The sequence below is a fragment of the Cyprinus carpio genome, chromosome B4 (assembly GCF_018340385.1).
Source record: "Cyprinus carpio isolate SPL01 chromosome B4, ASM1834038v1, whole genome shotgun sequence".
Taxonomy (NCBI): domain Eukaryota; kingdom Metazoa; phylum Chordata; class Actinopteri; order Cypriniformes; family Cyprinidae; genus Cyprinus; species Cyprinus carpio.
Window position 1 is genome coordinate 10,204,493 of NC_056600.1, and position 21,440 is coordinate 10,225,932.

The window sequence follows — 21,440 nt, forward strand, 5'->3', positions numbered from 1 at the left end:
ACTCCCTCAGGCCACATATCAGGTAATTAGGGGTCACACGAGAGAGGGGTTAACAGACCTCACTTGGCGTGAAGGAGCGCACCGCTGCACCTCTCTTTTGATGTCTCGGCACTTGGCCCTCCCCTCTATCCACCTGAATGTCAACCAATTGGGACAGCACAAGGGCTTGACATTATGTCTGCGGGTTATCATTATGTGTATTTTTTTCGTTCCAACTGATCGATCGGCTCCCATCCGCAGAGGTGCTTCTAGGGGGAACTGTCATCACTAGTTAGGGATTGACCAGTGGGGATCATTAAGAGAGAGCCCAGGCTTGGGGGAAGCTTTGTTGGGAGGTGGAGGGGATGAGGGAGGGGAGCTTTCTGAAGAAGCCAAGCCTTTCTCTTTTAGCCTCCTGGACTTGCTTGACCTTTCACTTAGGGAGCAGCTGGAGCCGAGAGATATTTAATTGAATGGAGTCTTCAGATGTATTTTGGAGAGAACGATGCAAGTGAGAGAGCACTGGAGATAGTGCCAGCTCGAGATGAGCAAGCCCAGCCAGGGGAGAGCGAGAGAGAGAGAGCGAGAAAAAGACAGAACTGCAGAAGGAGGCACAGAGGAGAGTTTGCTTGACCTTCAAAGCCTAATTGATAGGCTTTTCATAGACCTTGTTTGAGATGTGCGTGGTCCCTGTTGTTCGGCAGCCCCTTACAACTCCTGGAGAAGTACAAAGTCAACTGCAGGTAGGGAGCCCCTAGTGGCCCGGTACAATCAATAGCGAGCAGGCAGCGCTAACGAGGGCTACAGTCACTCTCGGGCTCTTGCAGACGGCATTAACGGGCAGAGGCAAGCTTAATTCCACAGCCGGCGCTCATTAACGCGGCCAAATGTGGTGAGATTAAGGAGGACGTTTGTGGACGAGCAGATGCGGGGTTGTAGCTCCGAAAGATCTGGAACAGTATTGAACTGGACCTCAAAGGCATAGTAACAACTCAACTTTAGTCGTAATCTACTTGGGAGCCTCTAACTTTCTCTAACATATTCCGCTCCCCTGGTTTCTGGCATCGGCCTGTATTACGCCGAGGCTAACGCTTGAGAATGACAATTCAATTTTTGTGAAATCCCTCCAAGCAGCTTGGTAAAAGACTGGGGCTTAAGGTCTGCCTGAAGCCCCTGGAAGTGACAGGGGAGGCATAAGAGGTGGAAGCCTGGTCCTCATTGTCTTTGAGAGCAATTTAATTAGGCTTAGTTTCCTCACTGTGGGCCAGGGAAGCGAGAGAGAGCGAGAGAGAGGACGAGCACAAGTGAAACAGAGACCAGCGAGGTTCCTATAGGCTCTTGTGAAAGCTGTAGCCTTGGACACACAGAAAGGATTTCATAGGGATCATGTACGGAGATCAACAGATAAGCAGCTAATTTTGTGTACTTAGGGGAGCAAACGATTGAGCGCAGCCCCCTCCGGAATTCCACCAGCGGAGAGGATGAAAGGCAGAAGCCGAGCCGAGATCTTAGACTGTTTCGGCCATTAATGCTGATCTCGAAAATTAAAGATTTATACCACTTGATAGAGCTCACTAACGGTACATACCGGAAGAGAGGAGCTCTCATTAAAAACTATCTTGAAAAGCATTTTAGTGGAATGAAAGACGTACCGTAATAAAGATCTACTTTGGGCTAATTGGTTAGGTTAGAGTTGGTATCCTTCATTTCCTGAATAGGCTTCCACCTGCTTGACAATTAAACTTCTGAGGTACAACATAAATCACACATTTCGCCACAAGTCATCATATTTGATATGAGAGCTTCAGTAGATGTGAAAACAAGTTATTGTAGTCTAATCATTATGCAAAGCTATCAAATGGCATCAAATATAGTGCACAAGTCAACTTTATAGCATTTTTTTAGTCTGGTTTTGAAATTGAAAGCATGTAATCATCATAATTTTTAATGACTTCTTTCCAGCCGATGTCATTCCTCAGTTGACTGAAATTGGTGACAGTTGGTGATCCAATCGATTTTTGATGGGTAAAATAAAGTTTTATGTTAATTGTCCAGTTTTACGTGCAAATGCATTAAATTATGGAAGTAAAATGGGATGCAAACCAATCAACACATGCAAAAACTCCCTAAGACAACCAATCACAATAAAGACTATACACTTTTAGAAAACTTTACTTGTTACCTGAAAACTAAATTTTTATATAAGGACTACTGGAAAAACAGTCCAACCTAGTCCTGATTTCATTAAAAGTAGCGCAACTCTTTCAGAGAAACCAGTTTCTAGAGTTCTAGTTTGAGCTCCTACTTTGAGCATTTTATGTTTCATGTAAAACTTTTAACACATACATGTGGCTAAGCTCCTAAAAGTGACATTATATCGCCTTGTTATGCATATCAAGCAAATAAAAAGAAATGCAGCTAAATTACCCATGAAGATGTGCGTCTGGCAACCAAACCCCTCATTTATATATTCATTCTGTTCTTGTACTTCTTATCAAAATGGGACACGGTTTACGCAGGGACCCCATCCCTCTAGACTTAACAGATCTGTGACAAACATGAATCAGCATGTTCTTATTAATTCCAACCTTGATGTTTAGCATATGCTGCCAATCAAAACCCCTTCCAAACCCAAATTCAAAGTTTCCTTTTGCGGTGTATTTTCTTCCACGGTACAAATCTGAGGTTTGGAGTATGATTAGTTGGCTGTAATGTAATTTTTAAACTGCCAATGTAAACTCTCTTTTTCTCGTTTTCTATATATATTTAAACTACAAACTACTACTTCAATAGTATTGATTTTCTGTTGGATAGGCAACTGCAGCCACGCCCTCAGCTGAGGTGGACAGTGGACTCACAGGAGTCCAGCGAAAGTCTGCGGAGCCGTCCATGACTCTGTTCTCTGCAAGAGGCCAATCCTCAATGTTTAATCAAAGGCAGGATCTGGCATGTTGTTGGTGTTTTTTTCACAGAGCTCCACCTTCATTCTGTACACGGTTGTGCTTTAGAAAGATCAAAACGTCCAGATAATATGATCTGTTGCCAAGATTGATAATGAGCATCTAAATGAGTTTGGCCCATTAAATGTACCTCTGGATAATGAATAAATAATTCACCTAACAACCCTGATGTGATCCCTAACTGGATTTTGAAAAAGAAGCCCGGCACTTTTTTCAGATAATCTCCAAGCACCAATCTATAACATACATTTTACAGTAAATCAAGTCCATATGTTGTTACAATATTGTGAGGCGTAGCGCAAAAATGGCTGCAGGTGCATTACGAAATTAACTTATGGTTTTCCTCAATAATAATGTAGCCTTTAACTTTGTTTATTAAGCACAGACTTGTGTCCTCGGTTAATTAAGGCATGCAGTCATAGCAATGAAACCTCTAAACTCCACTTTGCAGAAGCCAGAGCCTTTGAGCGATGAGAATGAGTAAAGAGTGAGCGAGAGTTCACAGAGAAAGAACCTAAGAGAATGAAGAAGAAGGCTTTGCTGAACTAAGTAAACAGAGCAAGGCTTTTTTGCTAGTTAATCGCAGGAGTCGTTTTAGAGTTGTGTAATTCATTTCAATTGCTTTGTGACATTTGAAGAACCACAGCCTTAATCACCCTACCTTGACTCTTTGTCCAATAATTATTCAATTATAAAACCTAATTGACAACCGACATTGTCTTTTATTGCTTGATTTATTGGGTAATTGCACTGCTGCTAAGAAATGCCCTTCACCCGGGACTGTGAATAGTTTTGTAAGCGTAACTCTTGTCATGCCGATGAAACACGCTGGGGAACAAAAAACGAAAAATGAAGAGGATCCTTCAACTGTCAAACAAGCTCTCCTGACGTGTTTACGTCCTTGTTCGTAATTATGGCACATCAAAAAAGTATCTTTTGTTTGTGACATTAATTACAACATCTGCGGTGCATTAAAAAAGCCGAAAATGCATCCAAGTGTAGAGTACTTGTGTTTAAACCCTCACCAGTTGAAACAACGGCGCATGTCATAGGTCGGTTTGGTGTGGTCCCAGAGTGGACCACTTAAGCGTTCCCTTGTCCTTTGCCTAGAAATGAAGGTTTTCGCTCCCCACAGTGGGTGAGAGAGATTTGCGTGTGCTCTTCCCACACATATATCTCATCTTTCATTTCCTTTGATGACTAGTGGGAGAAGTTTCCCTCTGCAAAAGTACTCTTGAAAATAATAAATCATGAGAGTTTCTTCCTGCACTAATTGACATTTGACAACATCATTTGCATAATGATTCAAAACACCCTCGAGGGAGACGCTTAAAAGGAGGGAAACATTATGGATTTGCTAATTAGCTATCGTCAATTCTTTTTTTCCCCGCAGTTGTCGTCGTTAGTTGGAACGCAGTAAGTTGATCAGACAACCGTAGCCTTTATGACAGTCATCATCACCATTCAATCAGGGTTATTGGTGATGCTGTCAAGAGGATGCTGCATTTTCCTTGCAGTGGCATTAATCTAGATTCCAAGTTTTAAAGTAGGGAATCTTGTTTCAAATGCATACTCATCTTAAATTCACAGTAAAATAATAAGAGGTTTTAACCATACACTATATAAAAACATGGACATAGTGTCCGTGACGTCACCCATAGGCTTCCGAAGAGCGTTTTTGAAGCTCAAAGTGGGCGGAGGCGGCCATTGCCATTTTGGCAGCATGTCACTCCTGGATAATCGAGAATGGGCAAAGAGGCAGGAGCTGGCTGCTGAAACCACGCCCACCTAGCTCGACGACAGTGTCAGCAGCGGCAATTTAAACGGATGAGTTATATGAAGGGCAACATTAGCTATACAGACCAAAATACATTTTTGAACCAGGCTGTAAATGCTGTAAAGTTGGGCATTTTAACATGGCGATTCTATGGGATTGACTCCCTTTTGCAGCCAGCCTCTAGCGGCCAGTTGACGAATTACAGTTTAAGTCACTTCCTTGTTGGCTTCACGAGAGAAAGAGGGAGGTTTGCTGCTTGGTTTTAACCCATTTTAAAATGATATTACCTGCATAAGACTGAGTGAAATTTTGAATTAAATTTTGAATTATATTAAAATGTCAGACTTTGTTAACTTTCCCCTCTGTTGCTGTAATGACAGCAGCACTATAGTTTTGTCCACATTCAACTTTTTAGTACAATCATTTGTCACTTTCATGGCTCATTTTAAACAGAACATGCTACAGGTCAGCTGTATAAGGCCCTTTTGGTTGGAGTGCCATTGTGTTTTTGTTTACCTGTGTTTGTGGTTGAGAGGTGCTTGATAAACTGTTGTGCCATCTCTCTCTAAAGAGGCTGCACTGATTTCCGCTGTAAAACTGAATGTATGATCTGTAAAAGCATTAACTTGTTTGATGGAGCAGGTTGTTTGTTTAAAACGCCTGCTGCTAAAGTGTGAGGTGCTAATAGATGTTGCCTCTTTAAGTGAAAATAGATGAAATCTCAATTCCCAGGTGTGACTCATTCATTAATTTTTAACTATAAACATTTGACAGAAAGACATTATGCCTGTGCCTTTCATAACAAGCCAGATTCTGTCTACAGTATGTTCACCATTTAAATGTACAATATGAAAACTATTACAGAAGTATCTCAAGAAAATAACAGAACACATCACCAAATATTTGACAATAACACCTTGCAAATACCAGAAAGAAAGAAAGAAAAAAAGAAAGAAAAAACTTATCACAAACACCCAAAAATGTTCAATAAACTAAATGTTGAGTATCTTAGATTTTAGATAAAATTTTGTCAGTTGACAAAATATCGCAGAAAATGAATCAAAGCCAAAGTAGTACCTTCTATTAAAAAATTTGTAAACAACATGCGATAGTGGCCTTCTTCACAAATTAGTTGAGTGAATGTTTCAATGACTCACTCCTGAATGCAGTCATTTATTTTGTTACTGAATGAATTAGCATTTTTTAATAATTCACAACTCATTCATTATATGGAGTCAAGTGTTTTGTTTCTGAACAAATCATACAGACAGTTATTAATCTGTGTATCTTTCGTTCACTCGGTTTTTTTTATTTAACATTGTAGAAAAATATGAAAAAACGGCTTATGAGTTATTCACACAAGCAGTAATTTACGAATGACTTACGAAAGTAAGTCATTCATAAATACGGTCAAATGATTAATACCTGAACGTATTTCTTTACTGAATTAATCTGAATTAATAAATTAATTTTACTATATGAAAGAATGAATGAATTAATTAGTGTGTATAATATCTAAATATAGATATTTCTTATGTATATAGGTATGTAGCTATTTTGTTTTGTTTAGAGGCTTGAACTTGTGTCTGTTATTGCTAGAGTCTGAAATGATTGTCATCATTGTCACAGTCTGTTTGTTCAAGTTTGTGGTTCAAAACTTTTCAAATGCTATTCAGATGAAAATGTGTTCCAATAAAATTAATCATTAGAGCTGCAGACTAACACAGAATAGCAGCAATATTCCGCTCTGATGTACCCTCAGATTTCACCTTATATGCTCAAAAGTCCTCCGTCTGTCCTCCAAGTTCTGCCACATGCTCAATTAAATCGAAGCGATAAGTTCTAAATTGGTCGGGAAGCCAACAATGGGCCAACGGTGCCTACACTACACTAACATTAACAGCCATAAACAAATTTGACTCTCAATTGTACAGTTCATATGATTTGTTTTGCCAACAACAACTGCAATATTATGGAAGCAAGGTGCATACTTTTAATACAAATTTAAAGAGCAAAAAACGTCCCATTTTTGACTGTCAGTGCAATTCTACATTCGATTTACTTTCTGCCACTTGCTACATACTCAACACAAAGGGCAAATATGGGGAGTAGTCAGAATAGCAGCTCGCCTCTTTTCCATCCATTCTGTCTTGGCAGTTCCTCCACAGAAGAAAGAAATTAGTTAAGGTACCCGTAGAGAGAGGCCTCAAAACACAGAATAAGTGTTTATACTCGAGGTGAATGTAGAGGCCAAGTTATTTTGTAAGGTTAAGAAAACATGACCACTGGAAAGAGCAACCACAAGAGAAGCTGTGAAATAATTTCCTGTCAAGGGCATAAAACGTCTCTCAATTGAGGTAAACATTTCTACTTTCAAAAGCAATTTATTTCCTAACAACCGCTGAAGTTGACAACATATCTCATGTTGCTTTTCCCCTGAATTTTCATTGTGTTGTTTCTCTTCCCTCCAAACCCTCATTTTCACAAGTTGCTGTTTACCACCGGCTTTGTCTTGGAGCCAAGATCTCAGATCTGCCAGCACGAAATCACGTGTGAAGAAAAGCGGTTTAGGGTCAATGTAATATTGTTCTCGTTAAATGGGAACAGATCTCCTCGGAATTTCAGTGTTTTGATAGTTTGTTCATTGTCACACTCGTTATTTTCTTGGTGATCACCACTTAATGAGCATAATAAAGTGATTCAGCAGTTTTAAAAACAACTGGTGCAAGGATATTATGTGATGAATCAGTCATGTGCATCCTCATTTTAATTACTGAACAGAAATACACTGATTGAAATCCTAATGTCCTACCCCCCCCCACTCTCTCTCTCTCTCTCTATATATATATATACATACAGTATATGAATTTGCACATATGGACCCCCAATATCACCTGATTATCTCGGTTGATTTATTCCACTCAGGAAGAAAAAAAAATCAATTTCTGGGTCTCTCGACCTTCTCCAATGTGGAATTGGTGGCTCTGGCTGTACTTCAGCCGAATGGGACTTATCTCCTCACTTATCAATTTGGCTGAGCGTCCACCTCTCTGGCAGGTTGGTCCTGCCATACTCCTTCCACACCATGGCTTAAAAAAATCCCACTTTAACACATTAGACTTCCCATTTCAGCCAGATAATTACACAATTATCCGGCTTCACACCAAAAAAAATCCATCCAGGGGTAATTGGTGCGGAAGGGAGGGGGGAAGCTACCCAGATTCCACTGCTCTTCCTGAGAGAGGGTCTAGGGGAACGAATGCAGATAAGTCAAGCAGAAAAAGAAGGGAATGAAAAAACGGGGGAGGAAGAAAACCTAAACACCTATTTGATTTTAATCTCGCCACTTTGCGCGCATTTAAAGAGCCTTCGTCAGTTTACTGGCGCCGACTCCTGCCAATAAGCTGTTATCAATGTTGAAAATGAAAATTTTAAATGTCAGTGTGGGTTCTGCATTGAAGAGCAGTAACAGGTGCTTAGCTCCTGGTGAACCGGAATAATGTCCCCATTATTGGTTGCTCATGGAGCTGTTACAAGTCGCTTTGTCGTGGTTCTGGGAAGACCATTCTCCTGGAAGAGCAAGCGTAGCTCAATTATTTGGCCAGAAACACAAAACGCCCGCTTTCACTGCACCTTCGCATCAGCACTGTCTATCATGTATGAAATAACCTTGATAAAAGTAATTGAATTTCTTTCTGAAAGGATTAACGAGTGGTAATTGCAGGAAACAGAGGTGCTGAGCAGAGATATTCTCACTTACAGCCGGGAACAATCGGCCCGGCTTTCTCATCTCCAGACACGCCGCATCTTTTTAGAAATCGCTGGGAAAACAAGTGAGTGTGTCTGAAAATAAGATTTCCACTCAAATTCCAGCGGATGGCCTGATTAACATGCGTGCTCGTGCACCTCTAAATGTGCTGAGATGGTCTTTAAACAAGATTCAACACTTTTAAACCCCAGCAGACTTAATTAAGGGTGGGACCTTGCGCACGAAGGGGGAGGGGAAAGAGACGACGAAGCAGGAGGAAGAGAAGAAGGAGTTTCGCACGGGGTGTGTTTTTGTAGCACTTTCTCACCGTTTCCCGCAATAAACGGCCTAAAGCTTCCCCTTTTAGCTCAGCGCGCTCACACCCACGTTCGCACGCGCACATGCTCACACAAAACCTTGACTTAAAGTCCCCATTACTTCTCCAAAACTGTCTGAAATATCAAACAATGCGCTGCCGGTGGGGGGTGCGCGGTGTGGAGTTAAATCGGCCCAGACTCATTTCCATACAGCTTTACATGTTTCAAAAAGATATGCATAATTACAGGGTTTGTACATAATTGCTCCAACACATTGGAAAAAGCCAGGTTTGTTCTTTTTTTAAATGTTGGCTCTGCGGCTCAGAGACTTCGCTTCTCTTCCGTTATGTGGCTCGAACAATTAAAACAATACGGATGTCTTGGAAAGGAGCTCAGCTCTCATTATCGCCTTCTCTTCTCCTGCGTCAGAACATTTACGGCTTAAAAGAAGGCCCTGGCACCTTGGCATTGAAAGACACTCTTTTTTTGGGCTCCTTCCCTTCCCTTTTGCGTTTCTGGAACAGTGCGGCGTATGTGTGTGGGGTGGGAAAAAAGAAAATGTAAATAAGATGGAGTTTGCGACAGCTCTGTTCTGTTCCAAGAGACGAACGTCTGCATCTGAAGCAATCAAAAAAGGCTTTTCTTAAAGAGTTTCACCCATCTTATTCTGACTCTTTGAACAGATGCACACATTGTTTGACTTGATACCAACACGCTCGACTCTAGAGGACAAAAAAAATCGGAATGTGATTCAGGCAAAGGATGAATATTTGACTTGAACTTTTAACATGAAGGCAAATTGAGACTCGCTTTTATCGTTCCTTAGCACGCTAAGAAACTGGGAATAGTACCACTACGACTCATAATGATATGTTTGGAGAACTTCGTATTACATTTACGCATGGGAATTCTATAGGACCAGTGAAAATCGGATTTTTTTAGAGGAAATCTAGAGTAAGGAGATTTTTAATGTGTAATTTTGAAGGAATGATTCACCCAATGACGACAGTTCTGTCATTGTTTATCTCGTTTCAAACCTGTGAATCATCATTGTGCAGCTCTTTTCTTTAGAATGAAAGATCAAGCTGACTCTTTAGATAGAAAAATAAAATGAAAACACAATGGCCACATTAAAATAATAATGCCTTAAAAAACTACATTTTGAGAATAAAGCTGTAATTTTGAAATTGGACTAGAATAGATGTCAATATTAATGTCAGAATTACAAGAATAAAGTCATATTAAAGTAGTAATAGTTTAAATAAGATAATGTAATTAAAATATCTAAATTTTGAGAATGTCATAGCTTGATGTCATAATTTTTACAATACTTTTATGACAAAGTCAAACATTAAAGGATTAGTTCACCCAAAACTGAAAATTCTGTCATCATGTACTCATTCAAGTTCACCTGATTTAGTGTTGACTAATGATTCAGTCATAGTAAACCTTGTGTTAACAGCTCACTAGAGGGGAAGATTAGCAATGAACAGTGACTTCGATATCAGCATGTTCCTTAAACAAAGCTTTCAAATGGGTTTATGATAAAAGAGCTGCATGGAGATTTTTCTATATATGCACTTCATATACCACAGAAGACAGAGAGTGATACAGGTTGGGCCAATGACATAAAGGCAAATAAATAATCATAGATTTTTCATTTCTGAGTGAACCGTTCCTTTAATTCCTTAAAGCTGTCAAAAATATATATAAGGCAGAATATTGGAGAGCGGATACTCTAACTTAATTAATGTCTTGTTTGAAAAAGACACCCTCATTGCAAATGAGTGCCATCAAAGTTCTCCCATGGCCTTAAAACGAGATCTAGGTCCAATTATTTTACAGTGAGGAAATTATGGAAATATTGGACTAACACTGATATCAGTTATATGGCTATTTTAATGAATTCTGCCATGTTGAAGGTACAATAATTGTATTCAGGACTATCATAGCCAACACTGAATTAGACCGTTTTGCTGATTTAAATGTTATGGTCAAAGTCTTTGGGGTTTAAATTGGTCTCAGAGGATCTTTCACAGATGATGATTGTGCTTGGCTTTTGTGATGTATCAATACAGTGATGAGATTTCTTCAGTCCGGCACAATGCACAACACTCTTGGGATGGGCCAGCTGAAAGAAAAAATATATCCTTTACCAGATAAAATTACTTTTTCCTCCTGAAAGTCAGAAAAAATTATCGGAATAATGCACTATTCATGGCATCGGACAGCAGGAGGTGGGAAAAACAAGGTAGAATAAGGTTCCCTTTTATATCCTTTTTCTCATCCCCATACACCCTACTGCTGACTAGTTCCAAAAAAAAATAAAAAATTCAAGGTATCCTAATGTTTAAAAAACAACACTATTATTGGCCGCTATTGAATCCAATTGGAACCAATGCAGGTTGTAACAGATAAGGACCTGATGGAATCTGTCTTTGCACTATCTGAGCCAAAATGTTCTCCGTGTGAGTCAAATGGAACGGCAACGCATTGACAATTCAAATCGGACAGCAGCTTTGCAGGCAATCTACATGCATCCCCCCACCGGCAGGCCCGGAAGAGATTGCATTTTATACACAAAGGCCTTCACTTTAGAAGGCCCTTCATATTCACCCACAATCTAATAAAGTCCCGTGGTTTACAAGTGTGCTTTAGAATTCACTTCAAACTTTCTTACACATGGAACAATAAAATGGAAATTAGCATAGTTATTAAAGGAATAGCTCGCTCCGGAATGAAAAATCTATTGTAAAAGCTATAAAAAGCAAATTTTTCATGGTCTATACACACCATATATAATATACATATATAGCATGGTTCTCATGCATCTTCTGACAAAATCAGTGTTGTTATTATTAAAGTAAAACTAAACTTATATAAAATTAAAACTAACTTCTTTGTATAACTACCGGTTGACTATCAGTAGTTGAAGGTCAACCAAACAACCCAATTCAGGCATTTTAGGGACTGTCTATTACCCTTATTCACTGAGCTGTTTTGTTAGCTCTGTATAGCCTAAAAACTAGCTTAAGGTATAAGATGGACACTGGGAAAAGAAAGAGTGAATTGAACAATGCGCTATGTACCAGGCATGCCCTTAACATATGCAATTTGTTTTTCTGCGCTTGCCGAAGGGATAACGCCGATCTCTGACCCCACTGCAAACTTAAGCAGGTCCCCCGATGCCCGGCCTTCATGAATCTTTTAGGCAGAGGGAGACTGGAGTTCAAAGTTTCTGTGAACTCAAGAAATAATAAGCTGCCTGATTAGCGTTGCTAAAAATACCAGCATGGCCAAAAGGAACCAGGTGGTAGGACGAGCCTCCGGCCTATTTGCATGTTCAGAGGGTGATCTGATACATAGAGACACACCATACAATGAGAGAGGCCCTGGTGCTTTTTACTGTGACACCAGCCCCTCAACACACGTTTTTATATACAGTAAACGTATCTTACAGTAGTCTCGTATTGAGCCTTTCTTCTGCCAGATCATTTTTGCTACTGTTCGGGAAAAGAAAAACAAGAATGCTGTTGTATCAACAATATTCAACAGCTTCACTTTTCACCTGCAGTACACTGGGTTGGAAATTGTGATGTCAATCATGTAATGTATCAGTCACCATATTGTTTTTCACACACCCACACAAATGCAACGAGAAAGGAAATAAACATTTTTGCTTTAATTCTCCTTTCTATTAACAATACTGTTGCTCCACTTTTCATCTCAAAATATACATATAGCCAACATAATATGGCAATTACATCCATTATTTATTGTAACATACTTGGATTTTATCTATAAGGAAAGCTGTTTCAGATCAGTGTTATTTTAGTATCATTGAGTTATGTTAGTTTTTTTTAACAGTTTGAATTAGTTTTCATTTTTGTATTTTCCACTTTCATTTCTATTTTTGTTAAAGCTTTAATTGTTTTGCATTTTAGTCATTTTTATTTTTTTAATATGTCTATGTATATAGTTTGTTTTATTTTATTTTTGATTACATCAAAATAAACTAAATCAAACTGACAAATGTTGTCTTGGAAACTCTTAAAACTTAAAAAAAAGGTTTTTTTTTTGTTTGTTTTTTTTTTAAAGTAACAAACATTTGTTTCCCTGTATTGACAATGCACTTCCACTTGAATGGATCAGCTGTTTGTTTTTTTATTTTTTTGATTACAAATATTATTGCCATGATTTATTACTTACTAGTCGGTTGTGTGCAGCATAAGGGGGCGGGATGTTCTCCTTCAAGAGAGCATCTGATTGGACAAAAATCTGTAGTGCTGGATGAGTCATCACTGCTCCATTTCCTGAAAGAGAAAAAAATTTTAAACATTTATATCCAGTAAAAGTGAAATTAGTCAACATTTAGGAGTAGACCAGCACACAGATGACCTCAAAGCTCTCCAAAAAAAACCCCACAAATGTTGCTATCATACGGACTTAAAATTTGTCTTTTACAGCATGGCAATGTTGTTTTTGGTCAGGGTAACAAGAGGAGGACAAATTCTTCATTTGTTCACATCAGAAAGACTTTAGTGGGAGAAAATTTGGAATTGCTGGGATGAAAGTCATTTGTTTTCCTGCTCCAGAGATCTGCCACTCGTGCAGACAGCATCAGCCGAGATATTGCGTTAAACTCTCGGTACCCCGCCATACGCGTTTTCTCCTCTCCTTTCCCCCCCTCTCTCTCCTCCTGCTTTATATTTAACTTCAACCTGTCAATTAAAGAGTGAGAGGGCAAAGAGGAAATAAGAGAGACAGGGAAAGAGAGACAGCAAGAAGCACAGAACTAATTAGGCAACTGTGTAATTTTAATTAGCTGTTTTGATAATTAAACTAATTAGTTCCCCTGTGTTTCCACTACGTGCTACCGACTGGAGTTTTTTTTTTTTTTACAACACGGCTTCAGAGCTCCACTCCGTTGGTTAATTAGTCACTTTTGCATCAGAAAGCTTTATTGATAGCCTTAATTTGCAGTTGAAATGAGAAATCTGCTGTCAATAATTCGGATAATTGCCCGCCGTTTGATTGCGGAGAACAAAAGTGGCAGGCCTTTGAGTTTGAAGCTGCTGGAAATCCCTCGGGTCGTTTCCTGGATGCTTAGCTCTCCGTCCAATCTACATATCAGCAAAAAACACCACCGTCCGCGACATCTCGACCCGGCTAACAAGACGGGATTCCTGCCAAATAAGGAACGCTTTGACCCGCCCCACCTATGTTTCCCATCATGCTCTCCTCTTTTCGTCTGCCTCAGCCCTCCTCCCTGCTCCTCACACCCAGAGTCCTATGTTCGCGGTAATTGAGGAAGGAGGGTGGGGGGAGAGAGACAGAAAGTTGCAGCTTTGCTTTGTAGCTAATTAGTGTCCTTGGAATTAAATGAGCAGCTCTTTGTGCACCTCCAGCTCCTGCGGCCCATGTTTGTGAATTGAATAATTGATTCCCCTCCACTAATCAGAGAGCGACATAATGAGCCAGTTTAATTAAATGGGGATCTAACCTGGCGAACACTGGGAAAATATTTGCTCGTTTACAACTAATCAGAAATAACAGAGCGAGATGGTTCGGCGGGGCGGGGGGGACTGGAAACCAAGAAGAGCGTGCGCTTTGAGGAGGGCAATCTTAAAAACGGTGCATGTTGCTGAAGGAATATATGAGAAAATGCGATGCTGGGTTTGACGTTTTTCAACGTTGGGGCCTAAAGTGAGGAAAACTTGAGATATACTATGCATCTTTGACTTCTCTTCTGGTATTTTTGGAGGCCTCGGGCCATGGGATGATGGTAGCAGATTGACCTTTCCTTATCAGAAGCGCAACACGCTGACATGTCCCTTATGGGCAGCACCCCAGGACGAGGTCGAGATAGCCAAGTTACCCCTCTCCACCTCTTCTCACCTCCTTGATGTGCCACTAGAGGCACCACTTACCCTCAGAGGTTTGTGGATCCTACATAGCTTTAATTACGCCAAGATAAAATAACGGTGGCTCAAAGGTGTCTATGGCCAGCCACCAACCAGGTGATGGAGATGGATATCATTTGTTAAAAAAAACTAGAGTTTAAGAGTCTGGGATTTTAGCCCGCCACAAACTGAAGGATTAAAAAGTGTGTTGCAGGATTTTGTTGGGCTACACTGTAATAGGGTTCAATTTGTGAAAATTAGTCAAAGAAAATTAGGTCATTTTTATGAAGCATTTATCGATTTAGGTTAAATTATACATACAATATTATTTATTTATATAGTTTATTAATATTGTTAATTATTGTTTGCTTGTTTTTATTTTTAATGTTATTTTTGAATATTATTTGTAATTAATACTTGCTGTGAAAGTATTCTATATTAGTTTGTGATAACTTATGCACTAATGTTAACAAGTTGAACCTTATTACTGACTAAAATGTAGTCAAGGTTTTTGACATGAAGCAGCTTGACTAGTGTACGGGATTTGTATTTTTCTAGTTTATACTGTTAAATGGTAAAAAAAAAAAATTACTTACTGAAAATTTGTACAATGTGATGATAGAGAGTCCAAAATAAATTCTCGCCAAGTGCCAAATGATTGTTTAAAAAAAGAAGACTTTTGTGCCCTTTAACCATATAGGAACATGATACATCTTACATACTGAACAACATCTGTCGCAACTTGTGCATCTTCTAACAACTTATAATCTCAATGGGAAAGTTATGTAGGACACCTGCATTTTTTTTCTCTCTCTGTGCCAAAAGGAAATGAACAAAACCATGGTTTCTTTATCACATTTTTGTACAGGAGCAGTTTTACAGAAAGGCGGACACAGTGACCTGTGCTGTTCGCAACAAATATCCAAGGAATTTAAGGAGAAAAAATCCCTGTGATGAGTACCTGAATAAATAAATAAAATAATAAAATAATTATTCAAAAAATAAAATGAAACATTTAATATACTTGGATTTTATCCATAAATAAAGCTTTTTCAGATCTGTGTTATTTCATTGAGGTATGTAAATAGTTTTTATTAATATTTTGAATTATTTTTTATTTTTATATTTTCTTCTTTCATTTAAATTTTTGCTGCATTTTTGACATACACGTATATCGTTTTATTATTATTATTATTATTATTATTATTATTTCAGTTCTAGTTTAAGTTATTTTAGTATATCAGCTGGAAGAAAATGATAAATGCTGTCTTAGAAAATATCTGAAATAAAATAAGATAATTTTTTTTAATAATTGTTAGATTTTTTTTTTTCCAAGTAACAAAAATGTGTTTTCTGTGTTGACAATGCATTACCACTTGAAAAGATCAGCAGTGTGTTTTTTTTTTCTTTTATAGCCATGCTACTGCCATAAATTAGTACTTACTAGTCGGTTGTATGTGGCTAAGGGGGCGGGCCATTCTTCAAGAGAGAGCATCTGATTGGACAAAAAATCTGTGTAGTGCAGGATGAGTCATCACTGCTCTGTTTTCCTCAAAGAGAAAAACATTTCAAATAGGCTATCCGGTAAAAGTGAATTTAATCAACATTTAGGAGTAGACCAGCACAAAGATAACCTCAAAGCTACCAAAAAAATAAAAATAAATAAATACAAATTTATATCATGTTGGCTCATGTTGGAAATTAAGGGGGAAAATCCCTGAAGAGTACCTAAATAAATAAAAATAATAATTTAAAAAATAAAATATTTAGTACATTGCAATTTTATTGCTACATATTTTTGATGCCATCTGCTGAATTTTTAGTTTCCAAATACGATGTGCCCTAAATGTCATGACAACCTTGCATGTTGGTCATTTGCAGCATGGCTGGATTTGTGTTGATATTAGTTTACTAAAACACATCAGCACTATAAGAGGGCCGCCGTGGGACAGAAGTGGATAATTGAAAGAATACACACTCATCCTGCCCCAACCTCCTCGCCCTCCCCAACCCCCCAATGAAAAATGAAATACTGCATTGAAATTCCACACCAGAGGAAGGATAGAGAGAAGCTAAAGCTTTGAAGCTCCAGCCTGTCAGTCTTTTTTGTGTTTTTGTGTGTGTGTATGAAAGAGAGAGAGCTAGAGGATGAGTAAGAGAGTTGCATGTTCTAGTGCTTTCTCTCCTTCTCTTTCTCTATCCCATTCCTCCATCTCTCTCTGTCCCTTTCTACCTCTCCCACCACTCGATTCCACAGGCCCCTATTCTTTTCCACCGCTGTCATTCCCAAGAGCCTGCACAAATCAGAAACACAGATTTGAAAAAAGTTGGGTTTGTGGACTTTGGAAAGGAAAAGGAAAACATCCCTTTGCTTTTGAACTTGCCAAGCAGCAAAACCACACCTTGGCTGTATCTCGGTTGTGTCTGATGAAGAGAACAAGAAAGGGTCGAAGAAGAAATAGAAAAGAAAGGTAAACAAACAACATGCAACACTGGTCAGCGAGGACAACCTGCTTTCCTTTGAACTCTGCATGAGGGACTCACTTCCTAAAGGAAGAATTGTGGTTTTTCGTGCTTCTACTTTACTTTATCATTTTTAAACTTGCTTCTCAAATCCAGGATTGGCATTTATTTATACTTAGTGTCATTTATTTGAATAATCATCCATCAATTAGAGTCATTTACACACCCTAATGCCATTCCAAACCCCATGTATTTCCATACAGCATTTCTTTCATAAAACACAAACTGAGAAATTTTGATTCATTTTACTGGTTGCTCTCTTTCACATCAGAGGGTTTCAAACTTTTTGATGCCATGAACCTTAAAAAAGAGGTGATGGACCCCTTCCTAAAATCTGTAAGCAAGCAGAATTTTGGCATTTAAAAAAAAACTGTGTGAAAAATATATTATGGTAGATTTTATCAAGAAGATATGTCTCAAAACAGTAAGCTTTTAAATATTTTATAAATTTTGTATTTTACATTCAAACTAAAAAAGCTGAACCCAAAGTGGATCAGTAAAGTTTTATACGGAAAACGTTTACTCATTTACATTTATTTGCTTGTATTAAATATTACATATATAATCAACAGATTTTTACATTTTTTATATTATATCATATCAGAAAAAAATAATCAAATACCAAAAAAATGTGAATTTATATACTTCTTACACATATTACATACATATATTGTATTTTATTATTTGTGTTTTATATTCAAAAACCCAATAGCCATAGCTACTTGGTAAAAATTTTATCTGGAAAGTATTTACTAATTTATTACTATTTTTTATTTATAATTATACAGTTGACAACCCTAGATAAAATATATATTTTTTTTTACAAAATGTACTTTTCTCATGGTCCATATGACTTGTGCACTATATTCACAGTCGACAGACAATAATTTAGTGTGAAAAGCATGAATTTGGTACTGAAATAACCCAACACTATGTGTACAGAAAGCAATTAAGCACTTAGAAGTATAACCATATTTACATGCAACCTGAACCTGGCTGATGATGACCTTCAGCTGCTTGAAGAAATATCATCTCTCATTCTAACCGTACCACTGGGAATCTATCTCGAAGCTCAGGTCCACGTGAGAGCCAAATCCACTGTCTATCCTCCATCTTTACTAGAGAGAGGCGCGTGTACGAGATGAGACACTGTGGCTGAATATCAGACAGACAGAGGAGGATAACGAGCCTCATCCTTGCCGTTCATTAGCGCCGAGAACTCCCTAGCCTCGAGGGATGGGATAATTCCCACGGTAACCATTGCACATTCTTAACAAGCATCTACGCTGAACTTGCTCTGAGTGAGCGCTGCAGCTAGTCCACCTGATTTGGTGGGTCCAGCCCACAAGTGTGTGCTTGGTTACATGAGAATGATTAGCAGGGTCTTATGGGATACTTTGAAGCCCCAGCTGACACGGCTTGCTCATGTTTGCAAACAAACACAGAGCCTTTTTACAGAAAACAAGGTATTTAGCAGCCATTGAGAGTTCTTAGTTGTGTAACTCTTTAAATATGGTGTCTGACTAGCAATAGCCGTTCGAATTCATCCCAAAGGGTTCAAGTCTGGGTTTTGTGTAGTCCAGGTCAAGTTCTTTCACTTTCAAGTTTCTTTAAGACCTGAAGTGTTTGTCTAAGGAGCTGCATGCTTGATTTTATGCACCTTTTAGCAATTAGCAAGAGGCGTCCGTGTAGTTTTGGTCACGTAGTGCTGCTAATTTCTTCGCTGTCACCTTTTTGTGTAGTTTTGTGCTTGTGAAAGAAAACACTATGATTATTTAGCCTCAGGAGTGTGTGTTTTCTGGGTGAAGGCCTTGAAGAGAAGCATTAACATTCGTTTGCCACTTTGAAGGGGCAGCTATTACTAATCGCTAAGAAATTTCCTTACCACCTGAGGGCCTGTCAGGTTGTAAATGAAAAGGAATTAAGAAGAAATCCATGCGTTTCTACACCCAACCCCCTTCCCTCGAGTTCGCTTTCCCAGCTTGCACACACTAGATGGGAGTCTATCATTAGCAGACCAAATTAAACATTAGCTCTTCGGCTGCCGGTAGTTTGGGCTAATTGCTAATCAGCAGTAAAAGTTGCCTGGCACGGAATATTGCTTACCATAAGCTAAAGGTAATTTGCTGCTTGAGACAAGCTAGGCCAACTTGTCTGTTGTTGTCCAGAGTCCGTTCCTAATTACTGCCGGAGGGCGATGACAGTCATTCAATGGAGATTAAGAGGCGAAAAAATGGAAATGCGCCATAATGCAGGAATGAGCTAGAAATGCTTCTGTCTGCTTTTCTTTAATTTCCCCACTCTCGCTCTGTTTCCCTTCTGCACTCCGTTTATTACCAAGAAGCATAGATTCTCACATGGCAAATCGACAGCAGGGAAGCTTGTTGATAGCCAAAGAGTCAGTTGAAAAGCTCCATCTTGAACTGAGCTTAGATCATCAAAAGATTCCTTGAGCTTTGGGTAATTGGCACGACACTTACAGATATATGCAGTTATATAGGGCACATATAGCATACTGCACGTAATTTTCAATCTTTTCATTTAACAAAACATATGATTGAGAAAGTATTTCTCAATTTAGGGAGGAGCTACAGTAATTATGGTCTCGTGTAGCCAGACAAAAGGTCTGGGAAGCATGGCTGCTTTAAATGGCCAAGACCTGCCCAAGAGGCCACATGACTGACAGGTAAAGCAACCAATCATGTTGCGTTTTGTGTCGCGTCATGTTTAGGGGCGTGGAAATGTTGCCACAATAACAGACCAGTAAATAAAACTCTTGGACATATTTTAAAGGATCTATGCTTTAAACACCTCACTTATTTTTGTCCCTGGCTATGACGTCTGAGGCTACAGTAATTAAAACAAAAGTAACTTTTTTTTTATGAATCATAAGTGAATCAGTTTGTCCACATAATTTAAATAAACAAAGGTTTCACTGACCAAATAAAAGATTCACTAATTGAATAAAGAATATTCAAATCATTGTGTAGTTTTTGTGACATTTTTTCTGAAGTAAGCCTTACTATTTGGTAAAATGATTAAGTTTATAATTTTTTAGAACTATATAAATTTGTTTTTAGTTTTATTAGCTGTATTTATTGTAAAAAAGCTGCCTGTTATCCTAATTTCAGATCCTTACAGTCAAAATTTTTTTGTTAGCACCTTTTAGCATAGCTTACTTTTGTTTTGAAAGTGTAACCCAGCTATTTTATTTGCTTGTAGCTTTGCAAGCAGCAATTTCAAATTCATTTATAAGTCAATAGTGTATTTGTTCTAAAAGATGATACTTTTATAAGAAATTGCATATTTATGCTAGTTATTTACTGTATTATCACTACAGATCATCCACGTTGTTCGCAGATGAAAGTGGTGTTTTTTCCCACCGCGTTCCCATCAAGTGCCACATCATCCTGTTTCTGATTGTCTCAGTGTCAGCCAACCCGGCTCAGCTGATGTCCCACAGGTCTCCGACTGCAGGATAAAATCTGAGTCTACAGCTATCATAATTAATAATCACCCACCCACAGGCTTCTCAGCCTAACCTTCAAAATCCAATCCAGCTCTTCTTCTGATCCCCGGATTGATAGATGTGCATGTTTCCCGCACGCGCACACTGTAAATATGTATGTACTCATAAACTCAAACAACATTCGTCCCTTTCATCTGCAGGTTCGCAGTACGGGGAGGAAAAGACACACGTGTACAGATACACACTCACACACTTTTATCTAATGTCAGATATCAAAATGTCAAACCATCGGTTGGGGGGAAGGGGGGGCGGAGCGGGTAGTCATGGATGTCTCACACCCCCTGGTCGAATCCCAGTGCAGCCCGATCAATACATCGTTATAGATCTTAATCACGTGAAGCGTATAATCGCCTAAAACCTATCAATTATAGAGAGTGAGATAGCTGGGCCGCCAAATCCTGGCCTGCAGCCTCCTTCCTCCTTGGATTAGGATCTGAGATTGGGTCAGGATCATAGGAGCCGCGCCCTGCCCGGCCAGATAGCACATTAATGACCACTCCAGGGGCAGCTGTCTCTCAGGCTGCAGTCTGGCAAAATAAATAATAAATCATTTAGGCTGGAGCTGACATAATTACCAACTAAGAAGCTCAGTACAGGCCAGTGAGGCCAGTAACAATGGCAGAGGAGAGAGCACTAGGCCGCTGATTAGCACACATGAAGCTCGGCTTCTCTCTTTACAATATCCATCTACCTTTGCTGGCTTT

General features: G+C 38.9%; 1 protein-coding gene across 1 annotated transcript in view; it reads right to left on the reverse strand.

Moving 5' to 3' along the window:
- LOC109056884 (Rho guanine nucleotide exchange factor (GEF) 39) overlaps positions 1 to 21,440 on the reverse strand; it is a 135,504-nt gene that overhangs the window by 75,215 nt on the left and 38,849 nt on the right. The window contains exons 6-7 of the mRNA XM_042721902.1: positions 16,129 to 16,234; positions 12,991 to 13,094 (exon numbers count right to left, since the gene is read on the reverse strand). The gene's annotated coding sequence lies outside the window, so the exon portion shown is untranslated. The remainder of the gene's footprint in view (positions 1 to 12,990; positions 13,095 to 16,128; positions 16,235 to 21,440) is intronic.